At 45.8% G+C, this 26,628-nt stretch overlaps 1 protein-coding gene across 2 annotated transcripts in view; it reads left to right on the top strand.

Annotated features, from left to right (window-relative positions):
* Positions 1 to 524: 524 nt before the first annotated feature.
* SMIM29 (small integral membrane protein 29) overlaps positions 525 to 26,628 on the top strand; it is a 119,413-nt gene continuing 93,309 nt past the window's right edge. Inside the window, exon 1 of one of the 2 annotated variants that reach the window (XM_075335876.1) lies at positions 525 to 612. The gene's annotated coding sequence lies outside the window, so the exon portion shown is untranslated. Of the gene's footprint in view, positions 613 to 747; positions 758 to 26,628 lie in introns of those variants that run through there. The other variant, XM_075335877.1, reaches the window with a different exon arrangement.

The raw sequence follows: 26,628 nt of genomic DNA, 5'->3' as shown, positions 1-26,628 counted from the left end.
GTCAGTACAGAGGAAAGCTGGGTGCTGATAGAGGGATTTTAGATCATGGGAAACCTGGGTGCTGAGGGTAAGAGCCAAGTGTCAGCGTGATTATCATGTACCCGGAGTGTCAGTGTCATCCCGTACCCCAAGTGTTGGGGTACGTTGAGGGGTGGGGACGGTTCCGAACTTTGCATCGGGGCCCATCAATCTCTAGTTACGCCACTGCACGGAGGCCATGGTCCTCACAGACGTAGTCAGCGTCAGCCCGGTCCCCTAGTGGCGCTCAGTCTGGAGGCAGGAGTCGCGGAGGCCATTATTCTCACGGATGTAGTCAGCGTCAGCCTGGTCCCAAGTAGCGCTTGGTCTGGAGGCCGGGGACGCCGAGGCCATTGTCCTTACAAACGTTGTCAGCGTCAGCCTCACAAACGTATTCGCGTCAGGCGTGTCCGGAACCATCAACAGATCACAATGTAATTATAGCGGAAGGCATAAACATTCACCATGGACACAAACCCATGGTCACGCCCACTCGCAGGCGTCTTTCATAAGCCACGCCCTCGACAACTCATTGGTTGTGGCTTGCAAGCCAGACTTCCGGGTGCAAGCACAGTGGCGCAGAGCAGAGCAGAGCAGAGCAGAGCAGAGCAGAGCAGAGCAGAGCAGAGCAGAGCAGAGCAGAGCAGAGCAGAGCAGAGCAGAGCAGAGCAGAGCAGAGCAGAGCAGAGCAGAGCAGAGCAGAGCAGAGCAGAGCAGAGCAGAGCAGAGCAGAGCAGAGCTGAGTGAGGCTGCGAGCTATGTGCCTTGTTATCGCGGCGGTCCTCCATGATGTCTGTGTGCAGGTCGTGCTGTGTGGCTTTGGCCGGCCGCTAGTTGTGTCCACAGTGTGTGCTGATGGCTATTTCCGTGTGTCTCTGGCAGCGGCATTGTTTTCTATGTCCTCTCTGTGCAGACTCCTCCTGTACGGTCATTGGTGCTTTCTGATAGCTCACGGTAAGCCGAGGCACGGATCGTCCCATTGGTGGCTGCACTTTGGTCAGAGTCATAAAGCATGAAGTGACTACCTTAGGGGATGTCCTCTGTGACAGGTGACTGGTTGTGACTGGTAGGAGCTGCCGAGTGTCCGGTGCACGGGTATTATGGCTACGGAGTAACGGTGATGGCTCAATTGGGCATCAGTCATGTCAGGTTTTCTGGGGTGTGAGGAAAAGAAAGGTAGAGATGTATAGATTTTTTTTTTTTTTTTGCCAGTATTGACCTTCATTTATTTAGATCAGTGTCTGTTTCCCATTTGTGTAACAGCTTTTCTCATCTGCAAAGAAAACCGCACAAAGGTGAAAAACTGCAACACACCAGACCCGCTAGTGCAGGGGTGGGCAATTAAATTTCTCATAGGGCCGCATGAGAACTTGGGATCCTTTTAGAGGGCCGGACTGATATAATTAACTCAATTCTATCCAATACTGTGTGTGTGTGTGTGTGTGTGTGTGTGTGTGTGTGTATATAATATATCACTATATACTGCCCCTGTAATATACTACATCACTATATACTGCCCCTGTAATACATTACAGCACTATATACTGCCCCTGTAATACATTACATCACTATATACTGCCCCTGTAATACATTACAGCACTATATACTGCCCCTGTAATACACTACAGCACTATATACTGCCCCTGTAATACATTACAGCACTATATACTGCCCCTGTAATACACTACAGCACTATATACTGCCCCTGTAATACACTACAGCACTATATACTGCCCCTGTAATACACTACAGCACTATATACTGCACCTGTAATACACTACAGCACTATATACTGCCCCTGTAACACACTACAGCACTATATACTGCCCCTGTAACACACTACAGCACTATATACTGCCCCTGTAACACACTACAGCACTATATACTGCCCCTGTAACACACTACAGCACTATATACTGCCCCTGTAACACACTACAGCACTATATACTGCCCCTGTAACACACTACAGCACTATATACTGCCCCTGTAATACACTACAGCACTATATACTGCCCCTGTAATACACTACAGCACTATATACTGCCCCTGTAATACACTACAGCACTATATACTGCCCCTGTAATACACTACAGCACTATATACTGCACCTGTAATACACTACAGCACTATATACTGCCCCTGTAACACACTACAGCACTATATACTGCACCTGTAACACACTACAGCACTATATACTGCCCCTGTAACACACTACAGCACTATATACTGCCCCTGTAACACACTACAGCACTATATACTGCCCCTGTAACACACTACAGCACTATATACTGCCCCTGTAACACACTACAGCACTATATACTGCCCCTGTAATACACTACAGCACTATATACTGCCCCTGTAATACACTACAGCACTATATACTGCCCCTGTAATACACTACAGCACTATATACTGCCCCTGTAACACACTACAGCACTATATACTGCCCCTGTAACACACTACAGCACTATATACTGCCCCTGTAACACACTACAGCACTATATACTGCCCCTGTAACACACTACAGCACTATATACTGCCCCTGTAACACACTACAGCACTATATACTGCCCCTGTAACACACTACAGCACTATATACTGCCCCTGTAACACACTACAGCACTATATACTGCCCCTGTAACACACTACAGCACTATATACTGCCCCTGTAACACACTACAGCACTATATACTGCCCCTGTAACACACTACAGCACTATATACTGCCCCTGTAACACACTACAGCACTATATACTGCCCCTGTAACACACTACAGCACTATATACTGCCCCTGTAACACACTACAGCACTATATACTGCCCCTGTAACACACTACAGCACTATATACTGCCCCTGTAACACACTACAGCACTATATACTGCCCCTGTAACACACTACAGCACTATATACTGCCCCTGTAATACACTACAGCACTATATACTGCCCCTGTAATACACTACAGCACTATATACTGCCCCTGTAATACACTACAGCACTATATACTGCCCCTGTAATACACTACAGCACTATATACTGCCCCTGTAATACACTACAGCACTATATACTGCCCCTGTAATACACTACAGCACTATATACTGCCCCTGTAATACACTACAGCACTATATACTGCCCCTGTAATACACTACAGCACTATATACTGCCCCTGTAATACACTACAGCACTATATACTGCCCCTGTAATACACTACAGCACTATATACTGCCCCTGTAATACACTACAGCACTATATACTGCCCCTGTAATACACTACAGCACTATATACTGCCCCTGTAATACACTACAGCACTATATACTGCCCCTGTAACACACTACAGCACTATATACTGCCCCTGTAACACACTACAGCACTATATACTGCCCCTGTAACACACTACAGCACTATATACTGCCCCTGTAACACACTACAGCACTATATACTGCCCCTGTAACACACTACAGCACTATATACTGCCCCTGTAACACACTACAGCACTATATACTGCCCCTGTAACACACTACAGCACTATATATACTGCCCCTGTAACACACTACAGCACTATATATACTGCCCCTGTAACACACTACAGCACTATATATACTGCCCCTGTAACACACTACAGCACTATATATACTGCCCCTGTAACACACTACAGCACTATATACTGCCCCTGTAACACACTACAGCACTATATACTGCCCCTGTAACACACTACAGCACTATATACTGCCCCTGTAACACACTACAGCACTATATACTGCCCCTGTAACACACTACAGCACTATATACTGCCCCTGTAACACACTACAGCACTATATACTGCCCCTGTAACACACTACAGCACTATATACTGCCCCTGTAACACACTACAGCACTATATACTGCCCCTGTAACACACTACAGCACTATATACTGCCCCTGTAACACACTACAGCACTATATACTGCCCCTGTAACACACTACAGCACTATATACTGCCCCTGTAACACACTACAGCACTATATACTGCCCCTGTAACACACTACAGCACTATATACTGCCCCTGTAACACACTACAGCACTATATACTGCCCCTGTAACACACTACAGCACTATATACTGCCCCTGTAACACACTACAGCACTATATACTGCCCCTGTAACACACTACAGCACTATATACTGCCCCTGTAACACACTACAGCACTATATACTGCCCCTGTAACACACTACAGCACTATATACTGCCCCTGTAACACACTACAGCACTATATACTGCCCCTGTAACACACTACAGCACTATATACTGCCCCTGTAACACACTACAGCACTATATACTGCCCCTGTAACACACTACAGCACTATATACTGCCCCTGTAACACACTACAGCACTATATACTGCCCCTGTAACACACTACAGCACTATATACTGCCCCTGTAACACACTACAGCACTATATACTGCCCCTGTAACACACTACAGCACTATATACTGCCCCTGTAACACACTACAGCACTATATACTGCCCCTGTAACACACTACAGCACTATATACTGCCCCTGTAACACACTACAGCACTATATACTGCCCCTGTAACACACTACAGCACTATATACTGCCCCTGTAACACACTACAGCACTATATACTGCCCCTGTAACACACTACAGCACTATATACTGCCCCTGTAACACACTACAGCACTATATACTGCCCCTGTAACACACTACAGCACTATATACTGCCCCTGTAACACACTACAGCACTATATACTGCCCCTGTAACACACTACAGCACTATATACTGCCCCTGTAACACACTACAGCACTATATACTGCCCCTGTAACACACTACAGCACTATATACTGCCCCTGTAACACACTACAGCACTATATACTGCCCCTGTAACACACTACAGCACTATATACTGCCCCTGTAACACACTACAGCACTATATACTGCCCCTGTAACACACTACAGCACTATATACTGCCCCTGTAACACACTACAGCACTATATACTGCCCCTGTAACACACTACAGCACTATATACTGCCCCTGTAACACACTACAGCACTATATACTGCCCCTGTAACACACTACAGCACTATATACTGCCCCTGTAACACACTACAGCACTATATACTGCCCCTGTAACACACTACAGCACTATATACTGCCCCTGTAACACACTACAGCACTATATACTGCCCCTGTAACACACTACAGCACTATATACTGCCCCTGTAACACACTACAGCACTATATACTGCCCCTGTAACACACTACAGCACTATATACTGCCCCTGTAATACACTACAGCACTATATACTGCCCCTGTAATACACTACAGCACTATATACTGCCCCTGTAATACACTACAGCACTATATACTGCCCCTGTAATACATTATAGCACTATATACTGCCCCTGTAATACATTACAGCACTATATACTGCCCCTGTAATACATTACAGCACTATATACTGCCCCTGTAATACATTACAGCACTATATACTGCCCCTGTAATACACTACAGCACTATATACTGCCCCTGTAATACACTACAGCACTATATACTGCCCCTGTAATACACTACAGCACTATATACTGCCCCTGTAATACACTACAGCACTATATACTGCCCCTGTAATACACTACAGCACTATATACTGCCCCTGTAATACACTACAGCACTATATACTGCCCCTGTAATACACTACAGCACTATATACTGCCCCTGTAATACATTACAGCACTATATACTGCCCCTGTAATACATTACAGCACTATATACTGCCCCTGTAATACATTACAGCACTATATACTGCCCCTGTAATACATTACAGCACTATATACTGCCCCTGTAATACACTACAGCACTATATACTGCCCCTGTAATACACTACAGCACTATATACTGCCCCTGTAATACACTACAGCACTATATACTGCCCCTGTAATACATTACAGCACTATATACTGCCCCTGTAATACATTACAGCACTATATACTGCCCCTGTAATACATTACAGCACTATATACTGCCCCTGTAATACACTACAGCACTATATACTGCCCCTGTAATACACTACAGCACTATATACTGCCCCTGTAATACACTACAGCACTATATACTGCACCTGTAATACATTACATCACTACACCCAAATATTACACCAGTTACCCCCCCCCCCCCTTCCTTTCAGGTTATTAGTGACCACTCACCTCTCCCTCCTCAGGCACCTCCGTACGGGTCCCCCGCTGAGCTGTTTCTTCCCTGGTACTGCCCCTGCTGTTCTTGTACGGCCCCTGCCCCCGCTGCTGCGTCTCTGTCCAGTCGGGAACTTTTCAAAATGACACACGCACTGTACTGCCGACATCAGGACGCGCGTGTGTCACAGAGAAAGCTGCCGCAGGGAACAGAGGACCGATCCTGAAGCTCCGCACGGTGTAGCAGCGGAACGCAGGAATCTGTCCTCTGTTCCCTGCACGGCACTTTTCTCTGTGACACACGTGCGCCCTGATGTCGTCAGTACAGCGTGCGTGTGTCATTTGAAAAGTTCCTGCCCTGCAGGAGAAGCGGCACCACGTCTCCAACTCTGATCTAATGGGCGGGCCGGTCACAGACAGTAGGCGGGCCGGATGTGACCCGCGGGCCGCCCCTTGCCCAGGTCTGCGATAGTGGGTCCTGGAGCGGCCTACCACCCAGTGCAGGGTTCTGTGCCCAGGCAGCAGTCTATAGACTGACCAATGGAACTGAATAGGATAACTGACGACAAGTGATATTTTCCACACACTAATTGCAGATAGCAGCACCAGTTTAGTGTGCCAAAAGGCCCGTGCCCAATCTTACCGGGAACTTGGATAGGACTAGCCCTTACATTCACGCTTACATTGTGCCTAATGCAGTGTGTACTCCTTACTGCGGTTTACTACTCCATCTAATTGGCCTTATAACTGTTTACCATGGATGTCCTTTTCTATCATGCATGCTACATGTATGGCGGAAATGCTGTGTGACTCCCATGATAGGCTACGTGTATGGCGGAAACGCTGTGATTGGCTACATGCACACCATTGTCTTCTCCAGATGAACTGTTGGCCTTTCACAGGCTGTGTTGAATTGGGGTGCATGGGTCTCACTATTGAACTTGATTCTGGGGGTTCAAACTACACTTCCATCTTATTCAAAACAGTCAGCATGCCAAACCAACTCTGCTGGAATCACGCTGACAAAAAAATCCACAAAATTCCTTGCTTCTAGTCAACACTGACACAACACACGTGAAAAACAATGTCTGAATGAAGCCTTAAAGTGTTACCACTGTTTAAAATTTTAATTTCCTAAATCAATAGTACACATGAAAATAATCAGCTTTGTAATACCGTATTTTTCGCTTTATAAGACGCACTGGAATATAAGACGCACCCCAAACTTAGACATAAAAAAAGGTAAAAAAAAAGAAAAATGGGGTCCGTCTTATGCTCCGGTGTTCTCTTACCGGAGGGGGGCAGCAGTGGTGGTGAAGCGGGGTCACAGGAGGCACAGGTTGTGCTGGCAGGCGCGGCGGGTCAGTGGCAGCGGGGTCCGTGGTTGCAGGCGCGGTGGCGTCCGCGGTGGCAGGAGCCGTGGGGTCCGTGGTGGCGGCAGCAGCCGTGGCGGTTGAGCCGTGCAGCAGGCCGGTGCAGTGAGTGTCCACGGTCCCGGTTCAGTGGTGGCGACTGCTCAGTGGTGGCAGCGGCAGGGACTGCTCAGTGGTGGAGTGTGTCCGCGGTCCCGGCTCAGTGGTGGCGGCGACGGCTCAGTGGTGGGAGCGGCAGGGAGTGCTCAGTGGTGGAGTGTGTCCGCGGTCCCGTTTCAAGTAATGGCGCCCGGAGCGACGCATGCGCAGATGGAGCTCTCATCCAAGGGCTCCATCTGCGCACGCGCTGACTCCCGGAGCAGCGCGTGCGCAGATGGAGCTCTCATCCAAGAGCTCCACCGGCGCCATCATTTGAAAGTGGGACCGCGGACAACTGGTAACTTGCTGCACCCGACTGCCGCCTGCACCGCATGCACAGAGTGGCAGCCAGCAGGATGCCCGCCCACCCTGCGTACAAGCCGCCGGATACCTGTGCTTGTGTGCGGTGGCAGCCGGGTACCCATGGCTGTGTGAGGGCGGCAGCCGGGTGACTGTGTGAGGGCGGCAGCCGGGTGACTGTGTGAGGGCGGCAGCCGGGTGACTGTGTGAGGGCGGTAGCCGGGTGACTGTGTGAGGGCGGCAGCCGGGTGACTGTGTGAGGGCGGCAGCCGGGTGACTGTGTGAGGGCGGCAGCCGGGTGACTGTGTGAGGGCGGCAGCCGGGTGACTGTGTGAGGGCGGCAGCCGGCTCCCGCCCGCACACAGCACCCGGCTGCCGCCCGCACACAGCCATGGGTACCCGGCTGCCACCGCATGCAAGCACGGGTACCCGGCTGCCGACCCCACACAGCAACCGCTGCTGCCCGCACACAGCCACGGGTACCCGGCTGCCACCGCACGCAAGCACAGGTACCCGGCCGCTTGCATGCAGCCACAGGCACCCGGCCGTCCGATCGCCTCAGACAGGACCCCCCCCACCCCGGGTACCGCTTTATAAGACGCACCCCCCATTTGGGAGGAAAAGTGCGTCTTATAAAGCGAAAAATACGGTATATCTTATCAGGGAAATCTTCTTTATGTTCCAGAATTGATCAGTCATTATCAAAATTCTAACGTAAAATCTGTAATCCAAATCAGTGAAGACTTTCCCATTACGGAGACAGATGGCAGTTGTTACTGATGAGATGCTTTTTATTTATTTTTAATTAAACCTGTACATAAGTTCTTGTTAGTACTCACCTACTGTTGCTCTCTCTGGTGTCCAGAGCCATTCTGTGCCTCTTCTGAGTGACTTCACCGCAGTTCAGACGGTCTACAGTTGTGCTCAAAAGTTTACATATCTCAGTTCGTAATACCGTGTATTGCCCCCTCTAACATCAATGACAGCTTGTCCTCTTTTATGGTAGTTGTTTATGAGGCTCTGAGCTGGGGCCATAGAATATGAATTTGCATGTCCCTGGATTTTATTATAATCTACCGATTTACTTATAAAGAAGAAAAGCTTTTAATTGAATACCAGACTGTGCTGGATTATATATATATATATATATAATTTATTTCCACCTCCGTGCTTTACAGTAGGAATGGTGTTCCTTTTATCATGGGTCTTGTTGACACCTCTCCAAATGTAACATTTATGGTTGTGGCCAAAAAGGTAGATTTTTGGTCTCATCACTCCAAATTGCCTTGTTCCAGAAGTTTGGAGGCTTGTCTCTGTGTTGTTTGGCATATTGTAGGCGAGATACTTTGTGGCATTTGCACAGTAATGGATTTCTTCTGGTGACTCAACCATACAGCTCATTTTTCTTAAAGTGTCTCGTTATTGTGCATCTTGAAACAGCCATACCGCTAGTTTTCAGTAAGTCCTGTATTTCAGCTGATGTTTGTGGGTTTTTCTTTGCACCCAAAACAATTTTCCTGGCAGTTGTGGCTGAAATGTTTGTTGGTCTATCTGAAAGTGGTTTGGTTTTTACAGAGCCCCTGATTTTCCATTTGTTAATCACACTTTGAACACTGCTGACTGGCATTATTAAGTCCTTGGATATCATTTTGTATCCCTTTCCTGTTTTATACAGTTCAGCTATCTTTTACCATAGATCCATTGACAGTTATTTTGCTTTCCCTATGACTCACAATCCAGAAACGTCAGTGGCAGGATAAAAGATGCATGAGTCTGTCTGGATCCCAGAAACTCACTCAGCTTTTACGCGCACACACTAATTACAAGCAAACAGGTCACTGGAGAGGATGTCACTTTTATTAGCCATTTAAACCCTTTTGTGTCAACTTCTGTGCATGTTGGCAGGCCAAAACCACCAGGGTATGTGAACTTTTGATCAGGGTCATTTGGATGATTTTGATTGTCATTTTGATTTAAAATGAGAACACAGTAATTTGATAATAAATGGCTTCCACTAACAATGAGTGGAAAAAAGTTTGTGTTATCATTCATATTCTCTGAAAAAAGGCCAAGAAAGCAAAAAAATCTGCTGAGGTATTTAACTTTTGAGCACAACTGTATCTAGTGCACTCTATTCTTTGTGTGATCTGGAAGTCTTTTACAATATGTTTATTAAGTCTCGATCTGACACTGCATAGATTTGCGTTTTAAGGCCTCGGCTCCACTTGCGTTTTACATGGACAAGTGCAATCCTATAAGGCTACATGCGCACACAGCATCTTTTACTGTATTTTTGGTGTTTGTTTTTTTTTTGTTTTTTTTTTGTGAAGGTGGTGGTCACAACAGATGCACCCAAATGCATGCATTTTATTCCCCCAGCAAAGTCTGTGATTTCTATTTTGCTGTCTGCACAGCACATCTTTTTGGCTTTGTGTTTGAGGACAGCCAAGATGCAGTATGCCAATTCTTTTTGCCTTTTTGTCCTGCGTTTGAGGTCTGGCAGATCAATTCCCCGCTGACTCGGGGTTGGCAGGGGATTGATCCCTGGTATCTGGCCAGATGCCGGTCACCATAAAAAGTCTATGGGGACCAGAATCCAGCGCAAAAGGGTAGAAGCAAACTCTTCATACTTACCAATTCACTGCTCCGGCGGCCCAATCATTCACTGCTCCGGCGGCCCAATCATTCACTGCTCCGGCGGCCCAATCATTCACTGCTCCGGCGGCCCAATCATTCACTGCTCCGGCGGCCCAATCATTCACTGCTCCGGCGGCCCAATCATTCACTGCTCCGGCGGCCCAATCATTCACTGCTCCGGCGGCCCAATCATTCACTGCTCCGGCGGCCCAATCATTCACTGCTCCGGCGGCCCAATCATTCACTGCTCCGGCGGCCCAATCATTCACTGCTCCGGCGGCCCAATCATTCACTGCTCCGGCGGCCCAATCATTCACTGCTCCGGCGGCCCAATCATTCACTGCTCCGGCGGCCCAATCATTCACTGCTCCGGCGGCCCAATCATTCACTGCTCCGGCGGCCCAATCATTCACTGCTCCGGCGGCCCAATCATTCACTGCTCCGGCGGCCCAATCATTCACTGCTCCGGCGGCCCAATCATTCACTGCTCCGGCGGCCCAATCATTCACTGCTCCGGCGGCCCAATCATTCACTGCTCCGGCGGCCCAATCATTCACTGCTCCGGCGGCCCAATCATTCACTGCTCCGGCGGCCCAATCATTCACTGCTCCGGCGGCCCAATCATTCACTGCTCCGGCGGCCCAATCATTCCCTTCATTGAATGTGCACTACTTCTCCCCACCGGCGTCAGTGATTAGATTCAGTCAGACGAGCTTCCGCACTGAATAACAGCATGTCTGACAATTCCAATCACAGACGCCGGTGGGCAGGTCTATATTGTACAATAAAATATATATATAAAAAAAAAAGAAATTTGCGTAAGATTTCCCCCGCCCCCTTTCAATATTATGATTCCCATCATAGATTAAGCCCAACAGCTGGGGGGTAGTATTCTCAGGTTGGGGAGACCCATGGTTATTGGGCGCCCCCCAGCCTAAAAATATCAGCCTGCAGCCATCCGGAATTACCACATCCATTAGATGTGACAGTCTCGGCACTTTACGCGGCTCTTCCCGATTTGCTCTGGTGCGGTGGCAGTCAGAGTAATAAGGAGTTAATGGCAGGCAATAGCCTTTTTGTCTTTGATTTCAAATAAAGGATTTTTTTGGGTGTTTGTGTTCGTTTACTTTCACTTACAGATTAGTGATAAATCCTCCCATTACTAATCTAGGGCTTAGTGGCAACTGTGGGCTGCCATTAACTCCTAAATACTCTGATTGCCACTGCACCAGGGCAACGGGAAGAGCCAGGTTCAGCACCATAGTTGGAGCAGCTAATGGATGCACCACTTCTGCGGCGGCTGCGGGCTCCTATTATTAGGCTGCAAAAGCCCAAATAACCATGGCCCTTCCCACCCTAATATCAGCCCTTATTTGTGTGCTGTACCTTGGCCCTGGTGCAGTGGCAATCTGGGTAATAAGGAGTTAGTGGCAGCTATGGGCTGTTATTAAGTCCAAGATTAGTGATGGCAGGGGTCTGAGACACACTCTCATCACTAATCTGTAAAAGAACACAAACACCCAAAAAATCCTTTATTTGAAATCAAAGACAAAAAAGCAGCCTCTTTTTCACCACTTTAACTCCCCATACACCCTTTCCAGGTCCGAAATAATCCACATGAGGTCCCATGACTCTTCTAGCACTACTACATCTGATGCTCACAGCGAGCATCATAGAACAAGACTGCTAGCTGTGAGCTCCAAGCGCAAGGGTAGTGAGCTGCACGATCAGCTGTGAAATCACTTGGGGGAGTCCTCCACCTGTGACTCACTTTGGTCGCGGACTCCAGGACACAAGGACTTCCGCTGTGACCGCAGATCACCTGAGTGACGTCACTGCTTATCGCGCGGTTCACTTCAATTACTGTGTGGAGCTCACAGCGGGCAGTCATGTTCTATGCCATTCGCTCTGAAAGGACAGGGATGTAGCAGAGCTGAATCGCCATGGGACCTTGTGTGGATTACTTCGGGCCTGCAGGGATGTTCGGGGGTGAAAGAGGGCCTTTTTTTGCCTTTTTATTTCAAATAAAGGATTTTTTTTTTTTTTTTAGGTGATTGTGTTTTATTTACTTTTATTTACAGATTAATAATGAGGGGGTGTCTCATAGACCCCTGCCATGACTAATTAGGACTTATTAATCAAAATGTCCGTATAAAATCACCATTAAATGTCAATAAATATCAAAAAAACCTTTAGGTAAGAATCCAATAAATAAAGGAAAGGATGAGGAAAGGATCGCTGAAAAGTACGTCGGGGCATAGCAGCATACTTTGGTTCATTTACTGACCATATTGAAGGTACTAATTTGTAAAGGAAATTATACATCTTTACACTTTGGTTCTTTGATATACAGGTTAATTATACCATATATCTATCATATATATCATATTACCTGGATATTAATTTTGCACTGTGCACATTATGTATGATAAACAGATATGTATTTAAATAGTGGTCTTTGCACTAAGCACTTTCTTTTCCTAGTAAACTGCTGCTCTAATTTATGGGACTTTCTCCTGCCTTGCACTTCTATGGATTTGTAATAAATATTTGTTTTAATTATTGAATAAAAATATTTTTATAATTTCCTTTATTTATTGTATCCTTATGGGTTCTTATCTAAAGGTTTTTTTATATTTAATTTAGGACTTAGTGACTGCTGTGGGCTTCCATTAATTTCCTCATTACCCCGATTGCCACAACCCCAGGGAATTTGGGAAGAGCTGGTTAAAGTGTCGGGACTGTGACATCTAATGCATGCGGCAATTCCAGGCAGCTGCTATTTTTAGGCTGGGGAGAGCCTAATAACCATAGGCCTCCACAGTCTGAGAATACCAGCCCCCAGCTGTGGGGCTTTATCTTGGCTGAGTTTCAAACAATTGGAGGGGAGGGGGGGCTGAACTCTTTTTTTTTTTTTTTTTTTTTTTTAATTTTACTGTACAATACAGACCCACCGGCGTCTGTGATTGGTTAGGCTACTTTCACACATCAGTTTTCTGCATTCAGGCACAATCCTTTTTTTTTCCTGATGCAAAGGATCCGGCAAAAACGGATGCAAACTGTATCCACCGGATCCGGTTTTTAACGGATCCGTTATGCCGGATGCGTACAAAACCGGATCCGGTGGATACGGTTTGCATCCGGTTTGTCCTTTTTTTTGAAGGATCAGCTTTTTTAATTAATTTGGTGCATGCGCAGTTTACAAAAACGGATCCGGTAGCCGCATCCATTTTTTACCGCATTGCGCCGGATCCGGCGTCCATAGGCTTTCATTGTAAAACACGCCGTATCGCGCCGGATCCGGCGCGATGCGGTTTTTTTGCCGGACAAAAAAACGTTGCAAGATACGTTGCCTCCGGCCGCCGCTTTGCTAAATTTTGCCGCATCCGGAAAAAACCGGATGCAACGCAAAGCCATCAGGTACAATCCGGTTACAATGCAAGTCTATGGGGATAAAAAGGATGCGGTACCGGATCCGATTTACCCGTTTTTTTCCGGATTGTACCTGATGGCAAAAACCTGATGTGTGAAAGTAGCCTTATAGTCAGATGCGCCTCCATGCTGAGTGACAGCTGTCTGATTGCAACCAATCACAGATGCCGGTAAGTGGGGAAGCAGTGAATATGTATGAGCTTAATGAGCGGTTGTCTCGGGAAGAACAAAAAGCTGCCACAGGAGCAGTGTGACAGCCACCCCAGTAATGGATGACTATGTAGCGCTTGGGGGAGACGGACCCCAACACCCCAAAATCACTCCAGCATTGATTGTCATTCTGTAACCAAGTTCATGACCTGTGTTTTTGTTGACAAAACCGTGGGTAAAACGTATGCAAACAATTTGTAATCATGCGTTTTGCCATTGGTTTTTCATTCCCTCATTGATTTCAATGGGTGACAAAAGTTGACAAAACCACAAGCAGAATGAACATGCTGCTGCTTTTTTGTCACAAAATTTTGTCAAACTGCTGACAAACTGGAACGTGCGCACAGCAAGTCTGACTTCTCATAGACTTTACTCGGAAGTTAAAAGTGAGAGTTCTATCAACAAAACTGCACTAAAAAAACCCCAAAAAACGCGACAAACACTGCAGTGTGTGCAAATAGCCTAACAAAATTGTGGGAAAGACGTACCATCATTACAACCTTTTTTTTTTTTTTTTTTTTTCTTCTACATTTCCAGGCTCTCTGTGACTAGTTGCAGTTAAAACTGCAGCGTGCCCATATAGCCTTAAAGGGAACCAATAACCAGGATTTTCGTATATAAGCTAAAGCCAGTGCAGTACTGGCACGATCAGGCTGATTCTCTACATACCATTAGTGGTCAGCTCACATGTATGGGTTTTCAAATCCAAGAAAGTAAACTATAAAAAAATCACCAGCTTCTTGATTGACATTTGCAACTGAGCAGATAATCTCTGTGTGGGTATTCAGATGGATTCCCACCCCCCTGCATGTTCCTCCCTCTCTGTTCTCTATGGTATTATACAAACAAATCACTTTGCTTAAAGACCTGTGAGGTCATACCCATGTGACCTGGTATCCAGCTTTATTGGCTGAGGCCCCGCCCCTTCTGGTCACATGGGAATTACCTCACCACAGGGGAGTGGTGCCCGCGCTGTCACCGGCCTAACACCCCTCACCGCCGAGAATCGTGCTTTCAATTGTATTGGCATCGCAGTTGCCGATACAATTGAGAGCAATGATGAGATGGAGCGGCGCTCTGCCTCTCTCATCATTCTCCCTGCTGTGTCTGTCGGTGCTCTGACAGATCAGCATCGGAGCACAGTGACGTCAACAGTGCGTGCCTGCAGAGAGGTCAGAGCGACAGCAGTGGACACGCCGAGGAGACCGGAGCAGCTGGGGAACGAGAAGAAGTGAGGATGTACAATCACTGTGGCCAGACAACTAAGGGGGCTGTATACTACATGAGGGTGCCTAATGCTATCTGGGTCTGCATTGTGCAATATGAGGGCTGTATACTACCATGTGGGGGCTGCATTGTGCCATGTGGGGGACTATAGGGGCTTCATAACACTATATGGAGGACTATGGGGGCTGCATACTATACCCCCAGAGTTGTATGTCCCCCTCCACCCTGGTGCGGTATACCCCTTTCCTCAGTAATATGTATGCCCCCCAGTAATGTGTATGTCCCCAGCCTCTTGTGATGTATATACAGCAGTGTTAGTGTGCTCTGTGTGGCCTTGTCTGTTAGTGACTGCCACCAATCTAGGAGGAGCTGGATGAAGACAAGCGGGGAGGTGAATGAGGCTGTTGCCGCCTTCCCAATATTAGAAATATATCTAAATATATAAAAATGTCTGTGTACTGTATCTATGTATGTCAGTGTATATGACTGTAGAAAGAGTCAGCCTGGCTTCACGAACACTGTGGTGGAGAGGTGCTCAGAAGGAAAATCGAAATCCAGTAGAAAAACGAGCTTCGGCACACTCAAAAAAAGAATAATATGAAACAAAGTTCTCTGCAGGTGATTTTTATTGCAGGCAAGAAAAGGTTTTTCAACTAAACCGACGTTTCAGCTCACAGTGCTTTTATCAAGGTAATGCAATTAAATCTGCTCTTGTATCCTAATGTACTCTTTTTCTGTTCAGGCAAATCCCCCAACCACGTTCTGATCCATATAACATATGGTCTATGCCTTTTATACTCCCTTGTTAGCTAGGTTACGAGTACCGCAATGATGATGATTCCTTATGATCAACCTTCTTTGTATGCTTTATTTTCTCATGTGATTGCCAACAATTTTTGAATTTTTTTCAAATTCCCTGTGTATATAACGTGTGATGTAAACAATTGTATACAATGGAGTGATATATACCTTTGTACACTCTATATGTAAATCATTGATTTAGTTTTATATTTTATTTCTCTTTTTTTCTGTATTATACACAGCATTACCTTGATAAAAGCTCTGAGCTGAATATAATATATAATATCTCTACTAGAGTCCAGGGGAGGTGGGGGCTGGTGAAAGCTGCAGGCAGGCAGCGTTAGAGCTCCTGCTCCCGCTTATAATATATGCACTGCCGCTGTCCATCACTGTGGTGCTGAAACCGCACCGCGGTGATGGGCTGGGGCAGCGGCGCATATTATATCTGCCTGCGCCCCCCTTTGATGGCACATGAAACCCCTGTGTTAGATATGGCCCCCATGCTGCTGCCCATAGTAAAATAAACTCTTTATTTACCTCGTACAGCGCTGATCTCCCGGTCTCCTGCTGCCGCTGTGATCATGCACGCAGAGATATCACTCTGCTGTGCCGATCACATGACCAGCACTGAGAACCAGGAAGTACAGGAGATCAGAAGCACGGAGGGAGACACGAGGGAGGACAGCACTGGAGAAGGTTAAGTAAAGTGTTTATTTTACTATGGGCAGCAGCATGGAGGCGATATCTAACACAGGGGGACGTGTGCCATCCATAGGGGGCCATGGGCAGCACAGGGGGACGTGTGCCAGCAATAGGGGACGTGTTCTAGCACAGAGGGACTTGTGCCATCAATAGGGGACGTGTGCAATCAATGGGTGACATGTGGCATCACTGGGGGACGTGTGCCAGCACAAGGGGGCTATAAACAGATTAAGGGGGATAATTTTAGGATGGGGGGGCTATGAGGGACGTATACCCTTTATGATTTGTTAGATGGACACTGGCATTATAAGACGGACCCCATTTAATATTAAAAAAAAACCCTTTTCCTTCACCAAATTTGAGGGTGCGTCTTATAATCAGGTGCGTCTTATAAAGCTGACTGATTACTGAATGAAAATAATGCTGGCTAGGTGTATGTCTTACAGCTGAAAGCACCTGATCCATCTTGCTGGTCAACTCCTGTAAACTATGGTTTATCAGGTTGAAGCCAGCAATAATTTGGTCAGATAATACTTTAATAAAACTATGGATAGTTGCATTCAGATGTAAGAATTCGATGCTGCCCCTATCCTGTCCCCTTTGTCGCTGTCGCCCAGAACCTAACGTGGTTCTAGTGTCAGAAGCGTCAGAGGGGTTGGATAAGGGAATACCTACACGCTGACCAGCCTCATGTAATGAGGTCTGCCAGTATGCTGAGGGGCAGGGTGGGTAAGATGGGAAAGATGGTACGGTAGATTGTGAGGGGTGAGAGGTCGAGGTGGAAGGGAGGGAGGGATGAGAAGTAGAGGTGGAAGGGATGGAGAGAGCAGAAGAGGGATCACCAGACATGTCAGAGGGGTCACTGGTAACGGTCACTTGTGGGATCACTCCAGGAGGGTGCTGGCCGGATGCAGGCTCCAATGTGTTCGTGAATGTTCTGTGTGTGAAAAACAAAAGGACAAAAAAATCAATGCAAATTGGGTTATGAACTTTACACTAAAATGCTGTTGGAGACAATTTTTTGACAAATACATTACAAAATCAACCAAAACCAGTTTTTAATTACCTTCTTGGCAGCATCGTGCTTCTAAGGAACACAAGGGCTCTGGCATATCTGTATTGGGAGCCCTTGCGTCCTGCCGAACCACTTGGAGCCTGCATCTCCAAGTTGTCCCTCCGGTGGCGGTCACTACGTGATCGCTTCAGGATTATCAGACGTCGCACTGAAAATAAAATAGAAACACAAGGTTAACCCTTGAATAGGGAATTTGACAACACCGATTTTTTGAAGTAGTTTACTTACCTGCTTTGGATTTTGTCCTGTCATTGAGATCCTCCTGATAAGGTTAAAACGATGAATATGATGAGGAGATTCAAAGGATGTTTCGGGATCGGACTGCTGTTTCAAATTATAGTGTCATGTGTGCACACGAGACTAAAAAAAAAAATAAAGGATGAGTCAGTTACATCTATCTCCATGACTGGCACTGAGGCAACTGAACTTTAATGTTTTAAAACTTTTCACAGCTCTTCAGAAGTGAAGGGCGTGGACAAAATACAGTCCAATCAAGTATCGGTCGGGGCTTCAAGACATACATATATATATATTTTATACATACATATACTGTGTTAAGGAACAAAGAAAATAGCAAGGAAGAAAATGATCCGGCACTGGTTCTACGTTAGGAGAAAACTTCCATAATCCTTTATTAGAAATATTAAAAACATCGTGGAGGCCGAGGTAGAAGTCAATACATGGAAACTTTACGCATTTGTGACTACACCGTAAAACCAAAAAGAGTCCTTAATCATAAGTCTAAGTTAAGGAACAAAAACATGCATAAATGTGTGTTGGTTTACATTTACTAAACTATATACCTGAGTCTATGAAATGGCTGAATTAAGTATTTTTGGATACTCAATTCTTATCCTCAACAGTCCCCCCTAAAGACTTGTTTCTGCCATTTCTAAATTCTAAGGGTACTGTGTTCCCTTAGGAAGAGAGGTATAAAGACTTATTGGAAAACCTGCCTAACTGAACGTTGGGGCATGGGCGGAAAGGGGTTTTCTTCACCGGTTTGAGACCAAGGACTCCTAGACAAGTCCTCAGTTGGATTTTCCCATGTCCCAAGGTTCTCTAAGTCCTCTCTTCTAACTGTTTTGCCAATAATGGTCTGAGACTGTACAGAATTTTTGAAAAGGATAAGTATAAGCAGGACACTCAGTGCAGCTTTGGTGGATTGACCCTTTTCAATGCGAGGCGTGGATCCATTGAAGTTTCTGCGGATTGGATCGACTCATCTAGTGTTGACTCATGGCTCTTTCTCGCTTGTCCTTTAAGATCAATCAGTCTTCTGACTGGAGACCATATGCTAATAGCTCTGATTTTAAGATCTGGAATTGGAAAATATACCTGTTTATCACACTATTCAGTCAATTATATAAAAATTGTACATGCCTGTGCTAAACCAAAAAACATCTTACATAAAGACCTGTTTATTACGAAAAGAAAACAAAACATACATTTTGTACACGATTTGCCAGTTTCCACTTTTCTATAAAATATACACCTTTTTTGTAAACTTTTTTTTTTTTTTTTTTTTTTTTTTTTTTTTACATACCACCTTCATGTGCTTCTCGGCAACAACGTCGTTTTCTGCACTGGAATGCCTCTGACCAAACCTGGAGATAAATTTACACAACACACACAAACTTGCATACAACGTGCTCATGGTATACATCTATAATCAGTTTGCAGTCTCGAAGAATGGGTAGAGCAGGTGTAGGGTGTTTCTGCAGACTCTTTACAGTTTTTTCCTCCTCACTTCATTTTAGCCACATGTCTTACATGACTGGGTGAGTCTGCCTACCTGAGTACTGAACCCTGGTGTCACCAAAGCACACACTGACAATTGTCTTACACAGATTTTAGTCCATAGGTTACCTGGGCCATCATTAAGAAGAGCTCTCATGGCAGAGAAAGCTTTCCACCCTTTGTCCATAGACCTTCCTCAGTCAGTTGGCTCCCTGCATGTCACACTCCATTCCTTGTTGATTTGCTTGTTCCTGTAGGGATTTAAGAACACAAGGAGTGACAGAAGTCACTGATGTGACAAGTGCCACCGAGGCATGGTCCATATTGGTGAAGGACTCTCAACTCTAGACCTATTCACTGCTTCTTGGTCAGCTGCACCTGTGCGGGGATCTCCATCCGATTCCATCAGCTCAGATCTATACTTTATATTCAGCATACCTAGCTCATTTGACAACAGGAAAGATCTACAACCTACAAACACCTCTAAAGACTCTTACCCACTCCTGTTTTACCCATCTAGAGAGGCATTCATGCGTCACTTTCACCTGTACCGATAGAGGAAGAAGTGGTTCAAATTTAGACTACCTCATGTTGTGCAAACCGCAGCATATCCAGTGTAGAATCTACCAACATCTTGTTCCATTAATGAAAACAAAAAACTAAAAAATATACATTAGATCATTCTTATAACTTTAACTCTGACCATAATACAGTTAGTGGTCATCTATACTTCACATGACTGAAAATACTAAATAAATAAACATACAAAACAAGACTTCCGACTCCTGCGCTGAGGATGTAAGACGTGCAGTGAAGAGCTCCAGCATCAGCCAGAGATCAAACTGAAAGCCAGGGCAAGATCCGTCCCCATCCAGCGTCCTAAGGCAGACCTGCCACCGGGTATAAGCCATCCCTGCATATAACCCCCACCACTCGAGTATCTGCTAGATCTGAGACCGGAGAACTTTGTGACCGAGGAGGGGAGCGGGGGAGCAGACACTGCAATCACCTCTCTGTCTGAAGCAACGTGGAGGAGGTAGGAGGGAAGTTCTGCAGCAGTGTGCCACTATAGATCGTGCAGTGAGGGAAGCTGGAGACCTGAGCCCTGCATATACCCCTACCCCCCCCCCTCTGGGACAGGCCGTGATTCTGAGGCACTGGAGTGACCCCCCACTGGTGATCTCATTCCCTGGGGGCAAGCCAGACAGTGCTCTCACCTGGGCTGAGGAGGAAAGCCTGCCACCTGTAGCAGGGAGGAAGATCTGAGGCAGGGAGAGACCAGGGACTCTCAGAGGACAGACTGGCAGAAAAGAGGCAGCAGAGGAGTGGAGGAGGTGGCTGCTAGACTGCTCCAGGCTCCTTTGATCACCTCGACCATATTTGGGCGGGAAACAGTTCTGCTTCAGCCATTACTCAGTGAATTGCTGTTTGGGGAAAAGAGCGACATCTGGTGGACTGAGGCAGTCATAGCACCTCACTTTGAAGAAAAAAAAAAAAATCTCAAATAACACTCTCCCCCAGTGGCCAACATAAAGAACTGCACCCAATGTAATGGTTGCTGGCTTCTAAGAGGACTGGAAGTAAATAAATAAATCCTAAAACAGGATCCTCAATTTTCAACTGGGTATTCCCCTCCTGATAAAGAGGAACTTTTCTCCCAGCCAGCGGACCAGCGACCTATGGATCGCTACCTTCTACGTAGCGCGCAAAAATCAGACCATTATCGCCAAGCAGAGGTCAGAGCAGGCAGCAAAAGGGAGGGAGACATGGCATCAAGCCCTTTTGGAGGAACAAGTCCTTGCGGATGTATCTCAATCGCTCCACAGTGCCTTCAGTGATGACTCAATAAACAATCCTAATGATGGCAGCAGGGAGGATGCCCAGCAACCGCAAACGATAGACTACAAAAATATGGCGGCGGAGGTCACAGCCAACATCATGCCAGGGATTCAGAAAACCTTGGAGCAAGCTATCCAGAATGCCCTCCATAACTTCCGGGGAGAACTAAACAAACATAAAGGACAGATAGAGGAGCTGCAGCAGAGGGTGTCATCTCTGGAGGAGGAAAATAAACAAATGTCTTCACAGCTGGAAGAAACTGTTGCAGAGACAAAACGACTAACAGACAAAGTTGAAGATCTCGAAAATAGATCCAGACGCAGCAATCTAAGATTAGTGGGGCTATCTGAAGCGGTCCCGACTGCCGAACTGCAACGCTTGTGTGAAAGGGATCTGCCGACAGCCTTGGGAATCAACAGAGGATGTAGAGTTGAAAGAGCTCACAGGGTGGGCCCAGACCTGCGTTCCCATAATCGAGAATCCGGAGATCAGGCACTAAGACCACGCCAAGTGATTATGAAATTTCTAGACTATAACGATAAATTTGACATCATAAGGGCTTATAGACAGCAAACTCAACCACTGATCATAAGAGGTATGAGGCTCCTCTTATTCGAGGATTACTCTGCAGACGTGGCCAAGCGAAGAAGAGCCTTTAGCAAGATTTGTGTCTCCCTATTTCAAGCCAAAAGAAGTTTTACGCTTCAGTATCCGGCCCTGCTGAGGATTTTTCAAAAGGATGGCAACAGTATTGTTTACAACTCGGCAAAGGATGCAGAAAGAGACATGGAAAAAATATTACAATCGGCAAAAATTGCAGAGAGAAGAAGAGATCGGAAGGGGGACGAACGGCAACAGTCACCGAAATCTCAGAGATCTACGGACCACAGAAGATGAAAAACCTCAGTGACAGTCTGTCTGACGCCTTGATTCATCCTCTTACCTACTTTTCCTTTTAATAGACTGGAGTTATGCCGCAGTGTCTTGGTGGGGATATCAAGTTATTGAACAAACTATCTTTGTGAGCAAAGGTTGGCAGGGATCTAGTGGGGGAGGATTATGGGCTGCCTTGGGACATGGGTGACTCGCCGAGCCGGGGGATGCTTGTCCACACAATCTATACCCTCCTTCCTTGGGGATGTATCCTGTGGTTCGGCGAGGGAAGTAACGAAATAACCGACTTGGTCAAATTGGGTGGGTGTAAGTAAGAGATATGGACGGCACCCTGGTATTCTTTTGTATCTATTTCCTATGGTGCAAGATGAGCTTCTTTATTATGATTGTGTAACCAAGCACACTCATCTTCAGAAAAAAGTGAAGTCCAGAGCACTTTTGGTGGTGTGTAGAGTTGGGAACACACTACAGTGCACTACGAATTTAAAGTTACTGTTGACTAACTGTTGATTGCTTTGCTGTGTTTTTCTATTTTTTTGTTTCTTCTTCTAACATCTTCTTCTTTCTTTTAAGAGTCACTGAGAGACTCAGAGTGCTGTGCAACACCTCCACAAGCGACCAGTAAAAAGCAGTAAATAGATTCCACAGGGACCCTTATGATTATCATTTCCTGGAATGTAAAAGGCCTGAGGTCCCCGAATAAAAGATCTAAGGTATTGAGACACCTCAAACGATTCTCCCCAGATATCGTTCTTCTTCAGGAAACTCATTTGGGAAAAGAAGATTTTTTCAGACTTAAAAGATTCTGGGTTGGGACTGTAGTGGGTTCGGCAGCACAGGGGAGACATGCAGGGGTAGTGATCTTATTCCACCGGAATTTTGCGTTTCAGCTATTGTCCCAGGAGTGTGACGACCAGGGGAGGTGGGTTCGGGTCACTATAGATCATGGGGGAGAAACCTATTCTATACAAAACATCTATGGTCCTAATAGTTCAAATAAATCCTTCTTTGAAGATATAGAAAGGAAGATTATTCTTGACAATTCACCTCTGATAATCACCGGTGGTGACTTTAACACAGTACATAAAATAGATGAGGACAGAAGGAGCCAGAGCAGGGCCCCTCATAGAGAAGAAAATGCACTCCCTTCTCTTCTTAACCAGACTGGGTTGAGGGATGTCTGGCGCTGGCTACATCCTGACGCTAGAGAGTTTACTCATTTTTCCCATGTCCACCAATCCTGGTCAAGGATCGATTATCTTTTGACCTCTGAGAGTTTATTGCATAGACTGAAATCGGTTGAAATATATGATTTGGTCATATCAGACCATGCCCCAGTGGGTATGGAACTGACAGACAAGGTGGTTAGGGGGACAGACTTTATATGGAGGTTTCCAGCCTTCCTTACGAAGGATGAGGGATTTAATGACAAATTGCGCTGCTGGTGGGAGGAGTTTATATTTGACAACAGAGAACACATAGATCAAACTGCTCTGTTTTGGAATACGGCAAAGACTGTGCTGAGAGGCAGAATTTTAATGTATGTCTCTTCCCTCAAGAAAAAGGTGAAGGAGGGGTATTCCGAATCGAGTGCAAAACTCAGACAAGCTTACACGGAGTTCTTGCAGAATCCCTCAGCTCAAAATAGAGAACATTGGAAACTGGTCAAACAAGAGTTTGAGATGTGGTTAGACAGAAGGGAGCAGATGCATCGAACTAGACAAGAAGTTGAATTACTCAGATATGGTAACAAGGCGGGTAAATTATTGGCGAGATTAGCGAAGGGGCACTCTAAAGTATCTCCCATAGTCAGAATAAAAGATAGACAAGGAAAGGTAACTTCCGATCCCAAAAACATAAATGCCATACTACAAGACTTTTATAAAGACCTATATAAATCCTCACACACCAACATAACAGAGGGCAGATCCTTTCTCCAACATTTATCTCTCCCAAAACTTACACAGGAGCAGTTGGATGTAATTAATGCGGATATTAAGGAAGAGGAGGTAAAGCAAACTATTAGTCATCTTCAGAATGGGAAGGCACCCGGACCTGATGGATATAGTGGGGAGTTTTATAAGGCACTTAAAGAACAGATTTCCCCGACATTGACCACTTATTACAACACTATTTTGACAACAGGGGACATTCCAGTCAGATCCAAAGAGACGTACATCAAAGTAATACCGAAACAAGGAAAGGACCCCCTAGAGGCAGGCTCCTACAGACCTATTTCACTAATTGACCTAGACCAAAAAATTATGTCTAAAATAATGGCTGAGCGTTTGGCAGGGGTGCTTCCTCAGTTGGTGAAACCGGCTCAGGTGGGGTTTGTTAAAGGGAGGGCTGCAGTTAAGAACATAAGGAAGGTTTTGACAGTGTTGGATGTGGTGGGCCGACAGCAACACTCAGGTGACAGACCAGCTCTCCTAACTCTAGATGCAGAGAAAGCATTTGATAATGTCAGTTGGGAATGGTTGGGGGCGACACTGGACACTTTCAATTTAAAAGGCAAATTTAGAACATACTTGGACGGGGTATACAACAGCCCTACAGCCAGAATACATACTCCTGGATTCCTCTCTGCTCCTTTTCACCTACACAAAGGGACCAGACAGGGCTGTCCAATGTCACCATTGCTATTTAACCTGGCCATGGAACCCTTTGCTAGATATGTGGAGGAGACTGATCTATTTGACGGAATTAAAGTAGGCAAGGATATAGTCAAAATTGCTCTTTTTGCAGATGATGTCATATTGTTCCTGTCACGACCACTAGCACAGTTAAGAGATATTTTTGATTTTATTCAGAAATTTGGGGAATACTCGGGCTACAAGATCAATATTAACAAAAGCGAACTTTTAGAACTAGGAGAAAAAACACCCCTGGAGCACTGGAGGAAGCTGGGTTTGGAGCTCCGTGTCTCAAAGTCACATATATCGTATTTGGGTATAAAGATAGGGAGGCGACCAGATGAATTATACTTACTAAACTATACCCCCCTGATAGGTAAAATATTGGAGGAATTGCAAAGGTGGCATCACTTACCAATATCCCTTCTGGGTAGATGTCATTTGATCAAAATGATTATCTTTGCCAGACTCCTATACCCCTTGCAAACCCTACCCCTGATTTTAAAACACTCAGACATAAACAAATTGAAGAAGGCCTTTACACACTTTATTTGGACAGGTAAAAGACCCAGAATCGCTGTAGAAAAATTGATGCTATCAAGAAATGAAGGAGGGGTTAATTTCCCAAACATACGTGCTTACAATATCGCCTCTTTGTTCAGGCATGTGGTGGATTGGATGCACGACACGAGTTGTTACTCAAACACACATCTAGAACGACAGTTAGCCGCCCCCTGGGACCTAACCGCTCTTATCCACACTAAACAAGCCAAACTGCCACAGTCGGTAAAATCCTCCTTTCTACTAAGGGACACTATAATGTGCTGGAAAATAGTAAGGAAAGCTTTCCAACTGCCCTTCTTGATCTCTAAACATATGCCAATATTTGGCCACCCCGAATTCCCCCAGGGAGCAGAGGTCAGGGCGGTAATTGGACAGACAAGTGACCATTTACGGAAAGCGGGGAGTATTATGAGTTTAGAGGATAAAAAATGGATGTCTCCACAAGAAATCATGCTCAAATTTCAGATACATAGTAAGCATTTCATGCAGGTCCTGCAGCTCCGGTCTTTCTGTCAATCCAGACTCAGACAGAAAAGGAAGCTACCTCTCATGCCCTAGATGAAATTATTGGCCAATGCACCCAGATGGTGAGCATTTCCTCACTGTATGGTAACATAAGACACAAATTTTTGAAAGCAAGACACAGTAAACTGTTCAGGACATGGGAGAGGTGGACCGGAGATCTGGATATAGCTGAGACAATACTGCAAGGGTGGGAACGGGTGAGAAAATCCATCTTGTGTGAGAGATGGAGGGAGACTTATTTTAAACTCATGCACACAGCGCTGTATGGATTTAACATCCCGCCTTCCCATAGCTGCCCTGACAGAATTACAGCATGTCCTAAATGTAAGGTG

Source organism: Anomaloglossus baeobatrachus, chromosome 2 (genome assembly GCF_048569485.1).
Source record: "Anomaloglossus baeobatrachus isolate aAnoBae1 chromosome 2, aAnoBae1.hap1, whole genome shotgun sequence".
In the NCBI taxonomy this organism is placed as follows: Eukaryota; Metazoa; Chordata; class Amphibia; order Anura; family Aromobatidae; genus Anomaloglossus; species Anomaloglossus baeobatrachus.
The sequence above is the reverse complement of the archived record's forward strand: the minus strand, read 5'-3'. Positions and strand labels throughout refer to the sequence as shown.